The sequence below is a fragment of the Myotis davidii genome, unplaced genomic scaffold (assembly GCF_000327345.1).
Source record: "Myotis davidii unplaced genomic scaffold, ASM32734v1 scaffold196, whole genome shotgun sequence".
Taxonomy (NCBI): domain Eukaryota; kingdom Metazoa; phylum Chordata; class Mammalia; order Chiroptera; family Vespertilionidae; genus Myotis; species Myotis davidii.
Genome location: NW_006288258.1, coordinates 420,240 through 437,735, shown reverse-complemented (window position 1 = coordinate 437,735; position 17,496 = coordinate 420,240). Strand labels below are relative to the sequence as shown.

The window sequence follows — 17,496 nt, the reverse complement described above, 5'->3', positions numbered from 1 at the left end:
AGGCGTCAGGCCTGGGCAAGGGGCCGATCCTGCGATTGGAGGGTGATGGGGGTCAACGCCTGAGGGCTCCCAGTATGTGAGAGGGGGCAGGCTGGGCTGAGGGACACCCCCCCACACCCACCCAGTGCACAAATTTCATGCACCGGGCCCCTAGTTATAAATAAAGCTGCAACAAACATAGGGGTACATTATCTTTTCAAATTAGTGGAGTAATCACACTGTAAGGCATAAAAATGTGAACCACGACACTGTATACCTAAAACTAATATTATATACCAACTATAATTACATAAAAAAAGAAACGGAAATAAAAAGGAATACTGATAAAAGCACTCTTAAAATATAAGAGGATAGGCTTTAGCCTCAAACCAACTTATTTATCCTACTCAAGATAATACAATCTGTTAAAAAAAAATAGTTAAAGTAGCAGATTACCAGGAAAAAAATGAAAATATGTAAAATGATCTGTGATAACTAAGACAATGCATTGTGCTATAGTTTTCTCATCTGTGAAATGCCTCACCTGCTTCTTTTACCTGGTCAGTTGTGAGGATCACCTACAAGTTTAAAACTAGATTTTTCAACCTCTTAATTAGACTTCAACATGGTCATTTTTTATTGCCAGTTCTCATATTCAGTGATAGATACACTGCTATGAAAAGGAAACACCGTAAGTCAAACTTGGAACTTCTCTTTCTTTCCATCTTCATATACTGTATTTCAAATACCAGTTTCACAGCTCTGTCTCCAAAGGTAATGGCAGAGCAAAGTGTCAGCTTATTTCCTTATGCTTGTACTACAACTCTCGAGATGTTATGATTTACTTTAAAATGGCACCCTCTCTGCATAAATTGTATTGAACATGCTTATTATCTACCATCTGCCATACTAAGAATAGTGCTACCCTGCCTGTTGAATATTACCCGCTATTTCTCAATTCTGGTTCTACATTATTAGCAACCATAAAGATTTAATGTTAAAATAAATTGCAGATTTGTCAAGCCCCATGCCAGACTCTCTGAATCAGAATATCTAGAAGAAATCCAAGAATAAGATTGGTCATTATTTGTATGTTTTGTTTGTTTTTCAGCTCCATGAATTATTCTAATGTATAGCCATAGCTGAGAAAAAACTGGGAAATCTTATAGGCATAAGAATAATTATGCATTACCTTCCATAAAATTCATACATATACATATATGAATAATTATGCATTACCTCCCATAAAATTCATATATATAATACATATACACATACATATATATATATAATTCATTTAATAATTTTTCAGACTTTCTTCAAACAGAATCATCATGAATCTCCTTAATCATAGGTCTTATTTTCCAAACTTCTAATAATTTGCTGCTTCTATCTGAACTAGCTTCTAATTAACTTGATAGAAATGTGCTCAAAACAAAATCTTAAGTCATAACCAAAATTTCACATAGTGAAGAATATTTCATTTTGTATTTTATAACGTATGAATGTATTTGCAATACAAACCCTTTAACATTATTTACACTTTTATAGTTGAGTACCCCTATTCTATAGTTTCACCTACTTGACAATCATCAACTTTTAAGTCTCATTTTAAAGATTTTTTCAGCATAAAAATTAATTAGATTTCTAGTTTCTGGTCTAGAAATTGGGAAGTTGTCATTCTATCCTAACAATAAGTAAAAAGCTAAACAAACTAAAAATCAGCAACTCTTCTTAATCCATAGTGAGGTCACAAAGCAAATCATTGCCCCCCCAAATTGCAAAGACAGGCCAATACAGAGACTCATAGCTTACCAAAATAAACCAACCAGCAGATACCACTACAGGAATCAATGCCTGGGTAGGAAAATCTAAACTATAAATTAATGAATTACTGGAGGTTTAAAGAAGAGAAATCTGAAAGTTAGAAACTACAAGGGGACCCGCACTTTACTGAGTTTTACAGCATGAGCTCCACCAGGTTCTCACAGTGTTATCTGAGAAAAACATTTTTAAATACAAGAGCATTCTGTTATTAACAAGATCTGCCCTCAGGAGAAACTAACCAGTCTAAATTGCTAGGGATTTATCAGCACCTAACTAACCTGGTGGAAAGAAAATATCCAATTCCAACCTACTCTAGCCATCTAACTCACCTGAAGGGAGGGATAGGAAAGGACTGAGAAACAGTTGTGAAATTCACAGGCTCACTACAAGAATAAAACCTAGTTATAGGACAATAGAACACTGACCCTCCACCCATACTTTACCACCAAAAATGAATCTGGACACAGATCTTACACTCTTCAAAAAATTATCTCAAAATAGGATCTTAGACCTAAATGTCAAACACAAGACTTTAAAATTCCTACAAGATAACATGGGAGAAAACCTAAATGACCTTGTATATGGCAATAACCTTTTAGATACTACACCAAAGGTACCATCCATGAAAAAATTCATTGATAAGCTGGACTTCATTAATATTTAAAACTTCTGTTCTGCAAAACACAGTACCAAGATAATGAGAAGACCCTAGACTTTGAAAAATATTTGCAAAAGACACATCTAATAAAGGACTGTCATCCAAAATATACAAAGAACTCTTAAAACTCAACAATGAGAAAACAAACAAAAAATTAAAAAATGGGCCACAGACCTTAACAGACAACTCACCGAAGATGATATACAAATGGCAAATAAGCATATGAAAAGATGTTCTACATCATATGTCATTGAGAAAATACAAATTAAAACAAGGAGATACCACTACAAACCTATTAGAATAGTCAAAATCCAGAACTGACAACACCAAATGCTGATGATGATGTGGAGCAACAGGAACTCTTGTTCATTGCTCATGAAATGCAAAATGGTATGGCTACTTTAGAAGACAATTTGGCAGTTTTTTTAATAAAACTAAACATACTTTTACTATCTGATCTAGTAATAACACTACTCGGAATTTACCTAAAGGAGTTGAAGACGTATATCCACACAAAAACCTTCACATAGATGTTTATAGTCACATTTTTCATAAATGTCAAAAATTGGAAACAACCCACATGTCCTTCAGTAGGTGAATGGACAAATAAATTGTGGTACATTCATACAACGGAATATTTTTTAGCACTAAAAAGAAATGAGCTATCAGTCATGGAAAAACCCAGAGGTTTTTAAATGCATATTACTATGTCAAAGAAGTCAATTTGAAAAGGCTAAACACTATTATGATTTCAACTATATGACTTTGTAAAAAAGACAAAATTATGAAGACAGTAAAACTATCAGTGGTTACTTTGAGTTAAGGAGGAGTGAATAGGTGGAACAGTAGAGGTTTTTTAAGACAATGAAACTACACTGTATGATACTACAAAGGTGGATACCTGTTATTATACATTTTTCAAAACTCACAGAATGTATACCAAGAGTGAACCCTAACGTAAATGATGAGCTTTGAATGAATATGACTTGCCAATGTAGTTTCATCAATTGTAACAAATGCACTGCTCTGGTGGGAAATGATAATAATAGGAGAGGCTATGACAAGTGGGGACAAGGATATATGGGAAATCTCTGCAGCTTCTGCTCAACAGTGCTGTGAACCCCAAACTGTCTAAAAAATAAAGTCCATTAAAAATTAATATATTAAGAAATGAATCTAGCTGTGGATATACTTAATTTTTAGTGCTGACTCACAATTTTAACATTCTACCAGTCTGCTATTTAAGCAAAATTATAACATGCACTATTTCTGCAGTAAAAATTTAACAAAATGTTAAAATTAGCCGTGAAAGATCATACATCAACATTTAAAACTTCCTTAATGCAACACAATTTTTAACATTCAATAGTAAATGCCCAATGGTATCTAAAAAATTAGGTCAATCAACTGCTCTCTTTGCATATGAAATGAATATGGAAACAAAAAATTGCAGCATGTAGACTGATACATCATTATAATATTAACGGGGTTGAAACAGGCCTGTAGTTACCTCTTCCACTATTATTTTGAATAGGATTTTTTAATTATTTATAAACAAATTAAGAGTGGTTGAAAAACCTTATTATTTACAGTTTTGGAGTTAGGACTAACGGGATCAAAATGAATTATATTTATTGCTGGCAATTCTTTAGAATGGCTTTTGATATATAAATATAGTTTTAAATAAACTACGTGCTCAGTCACCTATGAAATACAGTAATAAACAACAGTGGTCTGGGTTAAAGATACAAGAAGGAACATACTCACATGTCAAGTAAAAACAATCTTTTACCCCAGCGTCCACTCTCAGATGCTTAATGGCTAAGCTCTTTTTTCAAGAATGATAAAGTGAATTATAAAAGAAAAATACAACACTTTATAAAAAATAAGAGTACAAAGACTGAATAAATGAAAAAAGTCTGTTCCAACACTTTTTCTCCTTTTCAAAAGACAAAAAGGAAAAATATACAAAGGAAAGCAATTTAGCAGAAGTACTGCAATAGCTGATGCCACTAGATTTATAGTCACCTTTGGCAGGGTACTGTCGTGAAAAAGCAGAGGTATTGCTATCACAAGAAAAGATTATGTACTTTCAAGAAAAGGTAGGATTAATCACTCTTCAAGAGACAACCTCACCAGGAAAAGTGTCACAGTTCTAGATAGCATTTGCTGAAAGAAAAACATGAGCAGAAAGTACTATAAAAAAATCCCTAATTTAAAAATCAAAACCTTGGTATGCAACAAGAACTACCATATAATTTCTAAAACTACATATTTTGCCAATAACATCATGTTTTTAAGCATATCTTAATTTTTAAGATTGTAAGAAAAATATCAGCTATTCTTAAAAACCTTTATATTCACCCCTATTTTCAGTGAATCTAAGTTATTGTAGAACGATGCTTATTTTTAAATCATAGCACCAATAAATATAAAGAGATATGCTCAGCATGTCATCTTTCATTTATTTGTCTTATATAACTTCCAAAAGGACTAATACCAGTTGGAGAAATGGAATCAAGCAGAAATTAGCCTTACCTAAGTGAATAAAATTATATCTATATTTATTGCTACTGAAAAATGATGCAAACAGTGAACAACTATAAAAATTTTTCAAAAACTGGATATAATTTGTTTCCAATTAAAGTACCATACACATTATTTCCAAAGAGGAAATGCAATATATCTGACTCTAAAGAAGGTAATCGTGTGCCTGAATTTGTTTCTAGGAGCTTTATGTGTTTTTAAAAAATATATTATTTACTTTTCAGGTCAATTTCTTTCACAAATGAAAATGAATTATTTTATCAACATGTGCAAACATCTAAAAAATCACAATGTTTTAATAAAATACTTTTAAAGATGAAAGTGAATTCTAACTAGATCAACATATCTTTATGTAATATTAATGAAAATATTAGGAATAATCTACAAATGCAAATATATTTTTAATTAAAACTAGGAAGTAAAGGTCACAAACAAACTGAATAATTCAATAGAATTAATCACTGAACTGCTTCCAAAGAATGCCTAATTAACCAAATTTATTATCAAACTAATTAGAATTCACACAAAAAAATAATGCCTTTCACAGGATCAAAAAACACTTAGGAAATTTTGACTTGGTATACAGTGGTACTATGTGGCATGAAGAATTACTGACTCTGCCCTGGCTGGTGTGGCTCACTGGTTAGTAGGTCCTTGACAGTACCTGGATTGCAGGTTCGATCTCAGGCCCCGGTCAAGGCTGGAGCAGGAGGCAACCAGTCAATGTGTCTCACATCGATGTTTTTCTCTCTCTCTCTCTCTCTCTCTCTCTCTCTCTCCTTTCTCCCTCCCTTCCACTCTCTGTAAAAGCAATGGAAAAAAAAAATCCTCCAGTGAGGATTAACCAAAAAAATTAAAATTACTGATCCTATCTTAAAATATTTTTCTATTTATGAGAAAAGTTAAATTTATACTAACATGTAAGTGTAATTTATGAAACTAAAAATATATCAGTAGTAATTCCTTTCTAAGCTTTCTTCTCCACACATAATTAAAAAAAAATATGTATTTTTATGGATTTCAAAGAAGGGAGGGGGAGAGAGAGAAAGAAACATCAATGATGAGAGAATCATTGATCGACTGCCTCCTGCACATCCCACACTGAGGATCGAGCCTGCAACCTGGGCACGTGCCCTGGCCTGGAATCGAACCTAGGACTCTTCAACCTGGGACCTTTCAGTCCGCAGACCGAGGCTCTATCCACTGAGCCAAACCAGCAAGGGCTCCACATATAATTTAAAAGCAACACAGACTGGTAAACTAAAGCAGGGACTGACAAATTTAGGCTTGAGAGTGAAATCCAGCCCACTGTCTGAATTTATAAATAAAGTTTTATTGAAATATCTGCATTCCTTCCTTCATATTATTGTCTATGACTGCTTTTGTGGTACACTGGCAGAGATCAATAGTTGTAGCAAAACCTATGAAGCCAAACTATATACTATCTAGGCCTTTAGAGAAAAAGTTGCTGACTTCTGAACTATAGATTTAGATCTCCATTATTTTAAATGCATGGCCACACCCACCCTTCTTCTATAGGATCTTTAGTAGAGGGCATATTTAATTGATCATTTAAGAATCTGTAGTCATTAGTTTTGATTTTGTAATTATACACTGACTACTGTCGGGTTCTGGACTCTTGATAAGGCAGAGGATGCTAGTTGATTCTGAAATTACATTGCATCTTCTCATGTGCTGTAATGTTTCTAATGGTTCATCTTAAAATACCACTCAATATTATAGCCATAATTTCTAAAAGATATAATTTTAGCTATTTAATATATGTGTGATATTATTTATAAAGAATGATAACATATTAGATTTTAAAAGCTTAATTAAGAAAAAAATAGTTACATGGGTAGAAGTAGGGATGGAATTCAAATAAAAATGTATCACAAAGACAAAGGCACTGGGATTTAGATGAGAATTATTTTAACAGGGAAAAATGTATTCTAGACTTAAAATCTCAAAAGACATGGCCCACTGTGGGACACTGAGTAGTGAGGAGAAACTACGTCAACAATTTCTTCCCCTACCACCTCTCTCAGTCTACCTTCCCTATGCACTCCATAAAGAAAAGTAAAAGTAAAAGTAAAAGAAAAAGAAAAAGAAAAAAAACGGCTACACAGTAAATAGAACTATTATCCAAATTTTCTTTCAAATGAACACAAGAAAATGATTTGGGTGTGGAGAGAGCAGAGCGCCTAAAGAACGGCTTCTCTGTGTACAACACATCCAACAGCAACTTGGGCTTACTCCTCACGGGTGGCAGAATACTATGGCCTTCCTGTGACATTACGCCCTATACAAAAAAAAAGAAAAGAAAGAAAGAAACACAAGAAAATGGGAGATTAAAGCAAACAGGACTGCTAAATCCAAAAGTGGATAATTTCTTGAGAGTAAATTCTTCAAAAATGTTAGAAATTATAACATGATATATTAAGGTCACTAACTGTCTTTATTGTGGCAAATAAAACTTAGAAATAGGTTCAAACCAACTTACAAAATGATCATATAGAAACCTGAGTATCTTTATAGGAAGAAGTCTGAGTAATTAAATAGGAAGATACTATTTTTTCTCCTTAGAATGACTTATTTCACATGTGACTAAGGGAAGAGAGAAGTATCAAGTACCATTCAACCAAATCAAGAATCACTTTGTTTTGCTTCCCAAAAAGTTCTGTAGTACTAGGTTATGTTTAAAACCTATCTTAACAAAAGGCATTCAAATATAAAAGGTAGTACATAATAAAAAGCTCCTTTCTCTATGTCATTTTGTTATATTTTTAAACAGACAGACATCTGTTTAGGTCAAACCAAATACATTTCATTAATCTGTAATCCTAAAACACTGACATTCTGAAAGTAATGACATGCCGATTAGGACAGGCAATTCTCATTTAGATATAACAAAACAAATCAACACTGACACTCTGGTTACTAATTTTCTTCTTGTAAACAATGTGTCACTTTCAATGCTTGAACTTAAGCTTTAGTTGTCTTTATTTGCCTTTATCTTTTTTTTAGTGATACTTACGCCAATAGACTAATTATTTACATGTGCATTGCCAGTTACCACTATTCCAGTTACTATACAATTACCAAATTTAGCATGAAATCACATACCGTCAATTCAAGGAAGATAGTTACAAAACTAAATCTCTTACATCAAAATTAGTAAAATCAAGTGATTAGAAACCCAGTATTATTTGTAAGTAATTTCATTTTAATTTGATATTCTGACCATTAACACTCAAAAAAGGAAACTTTGGTTAATAGTATTTTTAAATGTCGCAAGTTTCCTGTCATAATGAGACCTTTTCTATTAAACAGGAGTACACCCTTATCGATGACTTCACTTTCCATGGTTTCAATTACCCATGGTCAACTGTGGTTCAAAAATATTAAACAGAAAATTCTAGAAATAATCAATTCATAAATGTTAAATAGTGCACAGTTCTGAGGAATGTGATAAAATTTTGTACCTATTGCTTAGGTCACAATGCCCATATCATTCACCTCACTTCATCTCATCACGTAGGCACTGTATCATCTCACATTATCATAAAAAGAAGGGTAAGTACGTAAGTACGGTACAGATATTTTGAAAGACCACATTCACATAAATGCAACAGCCCACCATCTTAGTATTCAACGTGCACTGCTATTTCAACAACAAAAAATGTGTTTTTCACATGCTTTTTCCTGTTCCCTTTTAAAAACCAAGGTTTACACTTGTGCACCTGACTTGGATTATGAATGCATTCAACAGATACAAAGAAAAGGGACCCACAGTGGGAAGGAGTCCAATACTTCATCATCTTTACCAGGTACTCAGTACAACCAATCACAAGACTACTCTAGACAGAGATGGTCCAGAGCATACCAAATCCTTCTCAGAAAAAGAAATTCAAGATCAGAGATGTCAGAACTCTTGGAAATCAGTCATCCCAATTTCTTTATTTTACAGGAAAGGAAACAAAAGCCCCGAGATTTTTCACTTATCCAAAATTAGTTTGAAGACGAGAACACAAATCATCTAATGTCAAAGTAATTCTTCCAAAATCTCTTTATCTTTTTCCTTCAGGATGGTAATGTTAGGTTATATAATTTTAAAAGCAAATTATACTGAAAAAAAAAACAAAAAGAATACTAAGCAGAAATAAAAACTCATTTTACTTAAAGCAAAAAGGCTTATCAAGCACAGACTTGATTCCCTAATAATTAACATATACTTTTTCAATTCCATTCAGATTCTATCACACACAGTTTCCCTCTACAATAAATTCAGTGCAAAATTAACTGCTTCCACACAGACATTACTTCTGGTGGTTTTTTGAGTAACAGTGTCTAACCCTCACCTCCTGCTGCAGTAATCCATGCTAAGAATCACAACCTATAGCGACACAGTACTTACTCTTCCTTTTATACAAAGCCCTCTTAAATGAAGAACTAAGTAAGACTAGAGAAGTAAAAGTACTGCAAAGTCCTAGCTAGAATTACAAATGACTAGAATTCTTCTCTGAACAAAAAGGATGGTGGGAAAGAAGACTAGATAAAACATTGGGCTAAATTCAAGCCACATTAATTGTTTCACTTTTAACTACTTTGAACAAGAATCATATTTCCAAATCTTTTTCCTATTTTAGTTTTCTAAAATAAAATAAGCAGCATTCACACATTCTAATGCTATCTTACAACTGCAAAATCATTAAACAATCATTATTTCTCATCTACTATGTGTAACAAACTTTCACATATATTTTATTACACCTAAACAGAAATTTTGGAAACTTGTGGTTGAGAATGATACCATTTTTAAGACACACTTTAAGAGAAAAACAATACTTTTTAAGACCTTTTATTCAAAAATTGAATCAGCTACAAAAATAAAGTCTTCCTAAACATTGCCTCTCAGTAATTATTTGCTGATATAAATGAAGGACCCGAAAATTAAAACCGCAGAAAAATCTCATTAGTAACAATATCATATATTGAATATTCACCAAAACTGTCCCTATGTGGTCTTACAAGTGACACACACACATTATTACATTTAATCCTGATGCTATTTCATGAGCTAGGTAGGGTTATTATTCCTTTTGAACTGAAGAACTTGGGCTAAGTACAGAGGTTCTCAGCTAGGAGCTCCTGAAAGTCTTTGAGGAAGTTTGGGGTGCTACACTGACAGCTGAGACAAACCTGGCATTTAGTAGGTGGGAGCCAGGGATACTACATAGCCTGCAATGTGCTGGACAAACCAACAGAATAATCTAGCCCAAAATGCTAGACCACTATTGAGAGACACTTACTGAGGATAAATGGACAGAGCCAAAGAGCTAATAGTGTCTTTAAACTAGTTGATTCAATAACAAAATCAAGGAAATCACCAGGACGCACCCAAAAGAAAATCAAATATAAAAGCTTATCAAATTCTCATACTAACATAAGTAGTCTAGGTTACCTTCTCAAAAAGGCAATATGACAAAAAAGATGACATACTTGCAAACATTACTCTGGCACCCTCTTTACCAAGTTTTCCATTTGTTTTATAATTGCCTCATTATATTTGCAAAACTTTATCATCACCTTTAGTTACTCCATGATGTTACTGAAAGGAGTCATCTCCAGTTCCCATTCTACTACCCTTGTTTTATATCCATTTTACTACCTCTATGGGTTAATAGTTACATATGACGTTTCACTTAGTCTATTCTTTTCCTCCTTGGCACCACTGCCCCATTAATCATCCTAAAAATCATACTGTCTTCCTGTCAGCATCTCCTTATTTAAGTACAATGATTCCTCACTGAAAGACCTCAGATAATGCATGGTAACTTTCAAGGTTCTCCACCAACCGGCTCCTTTTTTTCCCCCAACTCAATTAGAATCACTATTCCAAGGAGTCTCTTTAGCACTCCTCTCAATTACCATGAAAATTCCCTTTTCTCTACTTTTGCCAACACAGTTTGCTTAGAATAATTTTCCCATTCTTTCTTCTCTGCCATTCAAAATACTTATCTGTTAGTGTGTAGATGACATCAAATGCAATGAATTTACCTGTAATATAACTTTCTGTAATGTCAGTAGACCTCTAAATAACTCTTTAACTTCAATTATATTTATCTAGTTCTAGTCCTACAGTTAGGACTAGAAACTTCTTGAAGGTAAAAATCACATAATCTTTTCTTCTGAATATTCACATAGACCAATATAATATAACTACTTGGAATCACAGAATTATTTCTTAAAGAAATCATGAACAGCACCTTCGTTTTACTTTATTTATTTTTGTGTGTGAGAAAAACACATAAATTGGTTGCCTCCTGCAGGAGCCCCGACCAGGGCCCAGGCTCGGGGGGAGCCTGCAACCAAGGTATGTGCCCTTGATCAGAATCGAATCCGGGGCCTTTTGGTCCACAGGCCGATGCTCTATCCACTAAGCCAAACTGACTAGGGCTGTACCTTAATTTTAAAAGTGGAAAAAAAAAAAAAAAACTAATTCAAGAACACATAATTCTTTAGTGACAAGACGAGAATCAGAATTCAGACCATAATCTATAATCTACTGTTAACACTTAATATATGCTTGTTAAACAAACTCCAAGGAACATTACTAGAAATGCTTTCATTCTTCAGCTAGAACCTTTATACCCTTTTACTTATTCATATGAAAATAGATGATTAGATTATTTTATCCCAATAGTTATTTATTTTTTTTTTTTACTTTTCAATTACAGTTGACATATTATGTCAGGTATACAGTCTCAGGTATACAACTTATGAAGTGATCACCCCAAAAGCCACATCTGACATCATACATAGTTATTACAATAATATTGGCTATATTCCCCATTATCCCAATAGTTTTGATCTCTAGATTACTCATAAAAATCAAACTGTACCTATTTCTATATGGCAAAAAGAGAATTAAATCACATCACTACTATATGATGTATTATATAAAATATGCTTTCCTGCTTCCTATCAATAAGTACATTCCAACCACATATTGTTTTTATAAGCCAAGAAGTTTGAACATAAAGCATGTTTATAAGTGACATCATCAGTCACTTGCTATATAATAATGCAGCAAATACATTAAATTTATCTTGTCTCATTATTAGATATTATATAAGGATTCAGATTTTCACTAATTCTTGTCTATAAATATATGAGATATCAGATGTAACTTTCATCTGTTGTTATTTTTTTAAGTTCAAGGTAGATTAATATAGTTTAGTCCCCCAACATTTAGGAAGAACTTCTTCTACTCAAATCAGATATACATTTCAAAACTCCAATAGCCTAATTCTACTTCTGAAAACATCTCCTACTTTCTGCTCCACAAGTAAAGAAAAGACTTTATCTAGAAATACATTTCTTCTCTAAAGATAACTTTTAATACAAATATACTGCAGGCTACCAGTGTCTAATATGAGGAGAAAATAAAGACAGGACTAAAAAAAAACAAAACAACAACACAATTTCAATAAAGAAAAATATAAAAGAGCAAGAGCAGCAGAATTGATTTGTAATAAGTCTGCATATTATCCTATATAATAAGAGCTAATATGCAAATGATCATCACGCCCTCACGCTGTAACGGCTCAGACACTCAACACTGAGAGAGAAATGGGGACCAGCCAGGCTGCGGCCTGGGAGAGGCACAAGCTGCCCGCCCTGCAGTCCTGGGCGACAGCAGCTGGGGTGGGGTCCTGGACACCAATGCCTGCAGCTGCGGCCCAGGTGAAGCCGCCTGCCCACGGTCCCCTATGGCTGCAGCCAGCCCGGGCGAAGCCCGCCCGGGTCCCAGGTGCCTGCGACCAGGCGGGGGAGGGAATCCTGGGTACCGGGTACGGGGTGAGGCAGAGGCTGTTAGGGGTGATCAGGCAGGCAGGAGGCAGTTAGGGGCGATCAGGCTGGTAGGGCAGAAGTTAGGGGCTATCAGGGCGGCAGGCAGAGGTGGTTAGGGGCGATCAGGCAGGCAGGCGAGCGGTTACTCTGGAGAGAGGAATGGGGACCAGCCAGGCTGTGGCCTGGGAGAGGGACAAGCTTCCCGCCCCGTGGTCCCAGGTGCCAGAGGTTGCGGCCCAGGTGAAGCCGCCTGCCCACGGTCCCCTATGGCTGCAGCCAGCCCGGGCGAAGCCCGCCCGGGTCCCAGGTGCCTGCGACCAGGCGGGGGAGGGAATCCTGGGTACCGGGTACGGGGTGAGGCAGAGGCTGTTAGGGGTGATCAGGCAGGCAGGAGGCAGTTAGGGGCGATCAGGCTGGTAGCGCAGAAGTTAGGGGCTATCAGGGAGACAGGCAGAGGTGGTTAGGGGTGATCAGGCAGGCAGGCATAGGGGTTGGGGGTGATCTGGCAGATAGGCAGGTGAATGGTTAGGAGCCAGCAGTCCTGGATTGCGAAAGGTAGTCGGACATCCCCCAAGAGGTCCTGGATTGGAAAAGGTGCATGCCGGGCTGAGGGACAACCCCCTTCCCGTGCACAAATTTCATGTACCGGGCCTCTAGTATCAATATAAAGCTGTAAAATTAGGAACTAAAATTTAACCTGCTTACTTTTGAAAATAAAGAACAGAGAAAATAACATCTTAAAACACATATGTAGAAATTAGATAAAAATAAAAAGGTCTTAGTCATTTCCTATAATTCAAAGCATAATAAATAAAGCTCATAAGCTGATTTGCTATATAAACTTAACAGAAGAAAATGACTAGGTGGTATTACTGGTAGACAAACCAATTTCCCATACATATAAATCTAAAAAAAAAGGGAAAATACATATAAATCTTAAAAGAAGGGAAAATAGAAATATATTTGGTAAACAGTTTTCCAGACTTCATTCTAAATACAGTAAAACAGGTTCTAAAAAAAAATTTATAGTCTAATTGTAAACTATAATTACAGATTTATTTACACTCATACAGTATTTAACTATTAAAAATATGTATAAGCAAAAGTCATGTACAAGTAATGATTTTAGACACTTGATCCTTGCTTTTATTTGGCAATTAGCTGTAGACCTAATATTTTTAATCTTCCCTTGTGTCAACTTGCTAATTACTCAAATTCATTAGGGGCAAAAGTCTTGTCTAAGAAAAATATTTGGTTTTATAAAATTCAGCCTTGCTGGTGGTACCCACTTTTAATTATATTAAATTACAAAATGGAACAGATTGACTGTTAAAAAAAACTTATTTACCATGAGAAAACTGAGAGTGCACTAGCAAAATCGTTAAAATTCAACCCCTTTAAAAGAAAAGCAAAATAATCTAAAAATAACTGATTTAATTCAACTTTTTTTCTTTTAGTCCAGTGACAATATTCTTTTTTTTTAAATATATTTTATTGATTTTTTTACAGAGAGGAAGGGAGAGAGATAGAGAATTAGAAACATCAATGAGAGAGAAACATTGATCAGCTGCTTCCTGCACATCTCCTACTGGAGATGTGCCCGCAACCCAGGTACATGCCCTTGACCGGAATCGAACCTGGGACCTTTCAGTCCGCAGGCCGACGCTCTATCCACTGAGCCAAACTGGTTTCGGCAGTGACAATATTCTTTTGAGGAAAAATAAAATCTGTTTTCAGTTCTAAACAATGCATCTAGATCCAACAAAGTACTATTCTTGTCACTACACAGAGTTTTACTGAACACTTAGCACCCACACTGTCAGAAATTAATTATACTCCCATCAACCCTAAACTAGAAGGAATTGATCATTGGGTTTAGGAGTAAAAATCTCTTGACAACTGAAACCCAAAATATTCTAGATTGAACTATCCAGATATTTGGGCAAGAGCCCTTAATACAAAAAATTTAGAAATTCACAGATTTGGATCTTGGCTGTTCAGACTTTACCATTTTAATAGATGTATGAGTGCATTGCTGATATTTACTATGAATGGTAGACTTCACTCAGTAAGAGTTCAATGGCCCATTTGAAAAAACTTTTATGATCACTTTAAAGATTACACACTAATATTAAATGAAACTTGAGGCATATCCTGATACCATATATAGTACTTCCTTAAAATGAAGATTTTAAAAAATGGTAAGAAAAAGCAAATGCAAGTTCCTCTCCCCCTTATCAGGAGCCAGATGTGAGGGGTAAAGTGCCCATTCCCCCATTTGTTTGTTTGTTTGTTTGTTTTTGATGATAGTTATGTCTAGTGATTTCCTATCTACTTATTACCAACATATTACTTCAATAATATGTAGTAAGCAAGTATTCTACAGATGAACGAACACAGCATTTCTTTTAAAAATGTTACATTTAACTTTTAAAATAAGGGAATTTAGGTTAAGATCGCTTAATGTCATAGTAAAAGCAAACAAAATTTTATTTTAAGTTAAATCACTTAAAAGAGGAAATGAGAGGTATTCTGTATTGTTCAACTAAAAAAAAATTATCTTTAAGACTAAGTAGGTACTTAAAAAATATGCTATGACCAAACTACTACTATAGTTTATATATAACCAGGAAAAATAATTCTCTATACAAATACTTCAGAATTCTGCTAACCTAACAGTTTTTACATAGATATAACAAATGCAGACTACAAAAGGAAAACAACAAAAGAGTATACTTTCCTATTTGCATATGTGAAGAAAATGCTCTAAAACTTCTGGAAATAGCAACCTTCTATAATCAGTTACATAAAATGAAGACATTTGTCTTCCAATGATTTTTCTAGATGGACAAGTCAGAAATAGCCAAATTTAAATTTAAACTCTAATTTGTTAGAATAATAGGTCATAAGTTCAACATCAACCACGCCCAATATTGTTGAAAAGCAATCAAAAATGTACCCTGTGCTACTGTCTTTAAACCTAGTCTTTAACATGTTCCATTCAACAGACTAGTAGTATAAGTAAATATATGTCCCCTTTAGAAACTTCTATCTCTTTGCAACAGTAAAACTTTAGGACTCTATATGGATGGATACATGTTTAGCTACTGTAAACTGAGAGCTGAGAAAAATCACAGCAACCTCTTACCTGAATATATGTATCATCTAGAGAAAAGCCAACACCACATGATTTCACATAATATCTACCAGATCATTTTTTTTGGAATTAAACAGGAAGAAAAACTGATCGGTAACACAGCAAGACTGAGGAGAATACAATAAAAGTTTAAAAAATAAAATTAAGTGAAAGGATACAGCCTTAAAGCACCAGTCTGAGTTCCCACTGCCAGGATCTTCTGCACAGGATCAAAGGCCAGGGCTGAGGGTTGATAGGGAAATCCATGGCGAACAGTCTAGGGATGGGCAAGTGACATCACACCAACCAAAGCCGCAAGCAAAATTTTAAAACAGAAAAGTCAATAAAGGCATTAGAATCTAAAACCAATTATAATTGATGCAAAAGCACATATACATGTAATTACTGCTTTAAAAAAAACCCACTATGAAATGTATACTAAAAAACAACACTTATTCACATAGAACCTAAAACAAACAAAATTACACTTCAATTTCTGCTTTTCCATAATACTGATATTCTATTGAAAAAAATGTCTTACTAACAGTCTATAGTATCATATCTGAGACCAAATTATTAAAGTTCACAGTGGTCAAAAATTCTGTAAATTCATTTAAAAAGGCAATTCATGTTTTATTTTTTAAGTGTGATAACTTCATCATGAGTGTACTAGTATTTGGATGCTCATGCAAGTACTTCTAAGGAAAAGCTGTCATATAAGCTAGTCAAGGATTCCGTAAAGCAATTCCCAAACATCTATCCCAACATTGTGCAATTGTTAACAGAATACAGACTTGTGCATTTTGCTACTAAATTCTTAATCATTTCAGGGCAATATGGCCAGAAAGTGTTCCTACACACTTTTAAGGAACTCTGACACTTGAATGCACGGTATTTATAAGGAAGGCAGATGTTAACACCAAGACAAGTTTGTATTTCTCACTGAGCAGCTGCTGAATTAATTCGCTGCATCATTCTTTCTGAATTACCGACCGCTACGGCAACTGCCGTGCCATTAATCGGCAAAAATCACAGCACTACTAACTTCTTAACTAAAGGTTAAGAGGGCCCTGCGATTTCACATGTTTAAAGCCTCCGACCATATTCTACGGGAAAAGTGATGCGCAAATATCTCGCTGAACAGGTTTGGCTTTTTGACAAGCAACGTTCATCAGACACTGCTTCCAAGGGAAACTTCCAAGTTGGTGAATGACATCAAAATGCCTCAATTTTCATTAAGATTGTGGATTAAGAATAGGAATTCAAGATCAGTACCATAGGTTGGAAATCGCCTTGAATGATTGCTGCCTGGGGCGGGCGGGGCGGGGGGTGTTAGATATCAAGGAAAAGGTGTAAGATGATGTAAATCTCCAAAATAGCCCATCCGGCAAATGTATACTAGAGGAGGCGCGAGTGCTCTCCTCGCGGCAGGACTGTCGCTGGCGCCCGGTCCCCCGGCACTGCCCCCCGCGAAGCCCGAGCTGCCCCCCGA

At 34.9% G+C, this 17,496-nt stretch overlaps 1 protein-coding gene across 5 annotated transcripts in view; it reads right to left on the bottom strand.

Moving 5' to 3' along the window:
• Window positions 1-16,317, bottom strand: part of STXBP5 (syntaxin binding protein 5) — a 156,882-nt gene extending 140,565 nt beyond the window's left edge. For 4 of the 5 annotated variants that reach the window (XM_015561605.1, XM_015561606.1, XM_015561608.1 and 1 more), the window contains exon 1: window positions 16,184-16,316. The gene's annotated coding sequence lies outside the window, so the exon portion shown is untranslated. Of the gene's footprint in view, window positions 1-16,183 lie in introns of all 5 variants that reach the window. The other variant, XM_015561611.1, reaches the window with a different exon arrangement.
• Window positions 16,318-17,496: the final 1,179 nt, after the last annotated feature.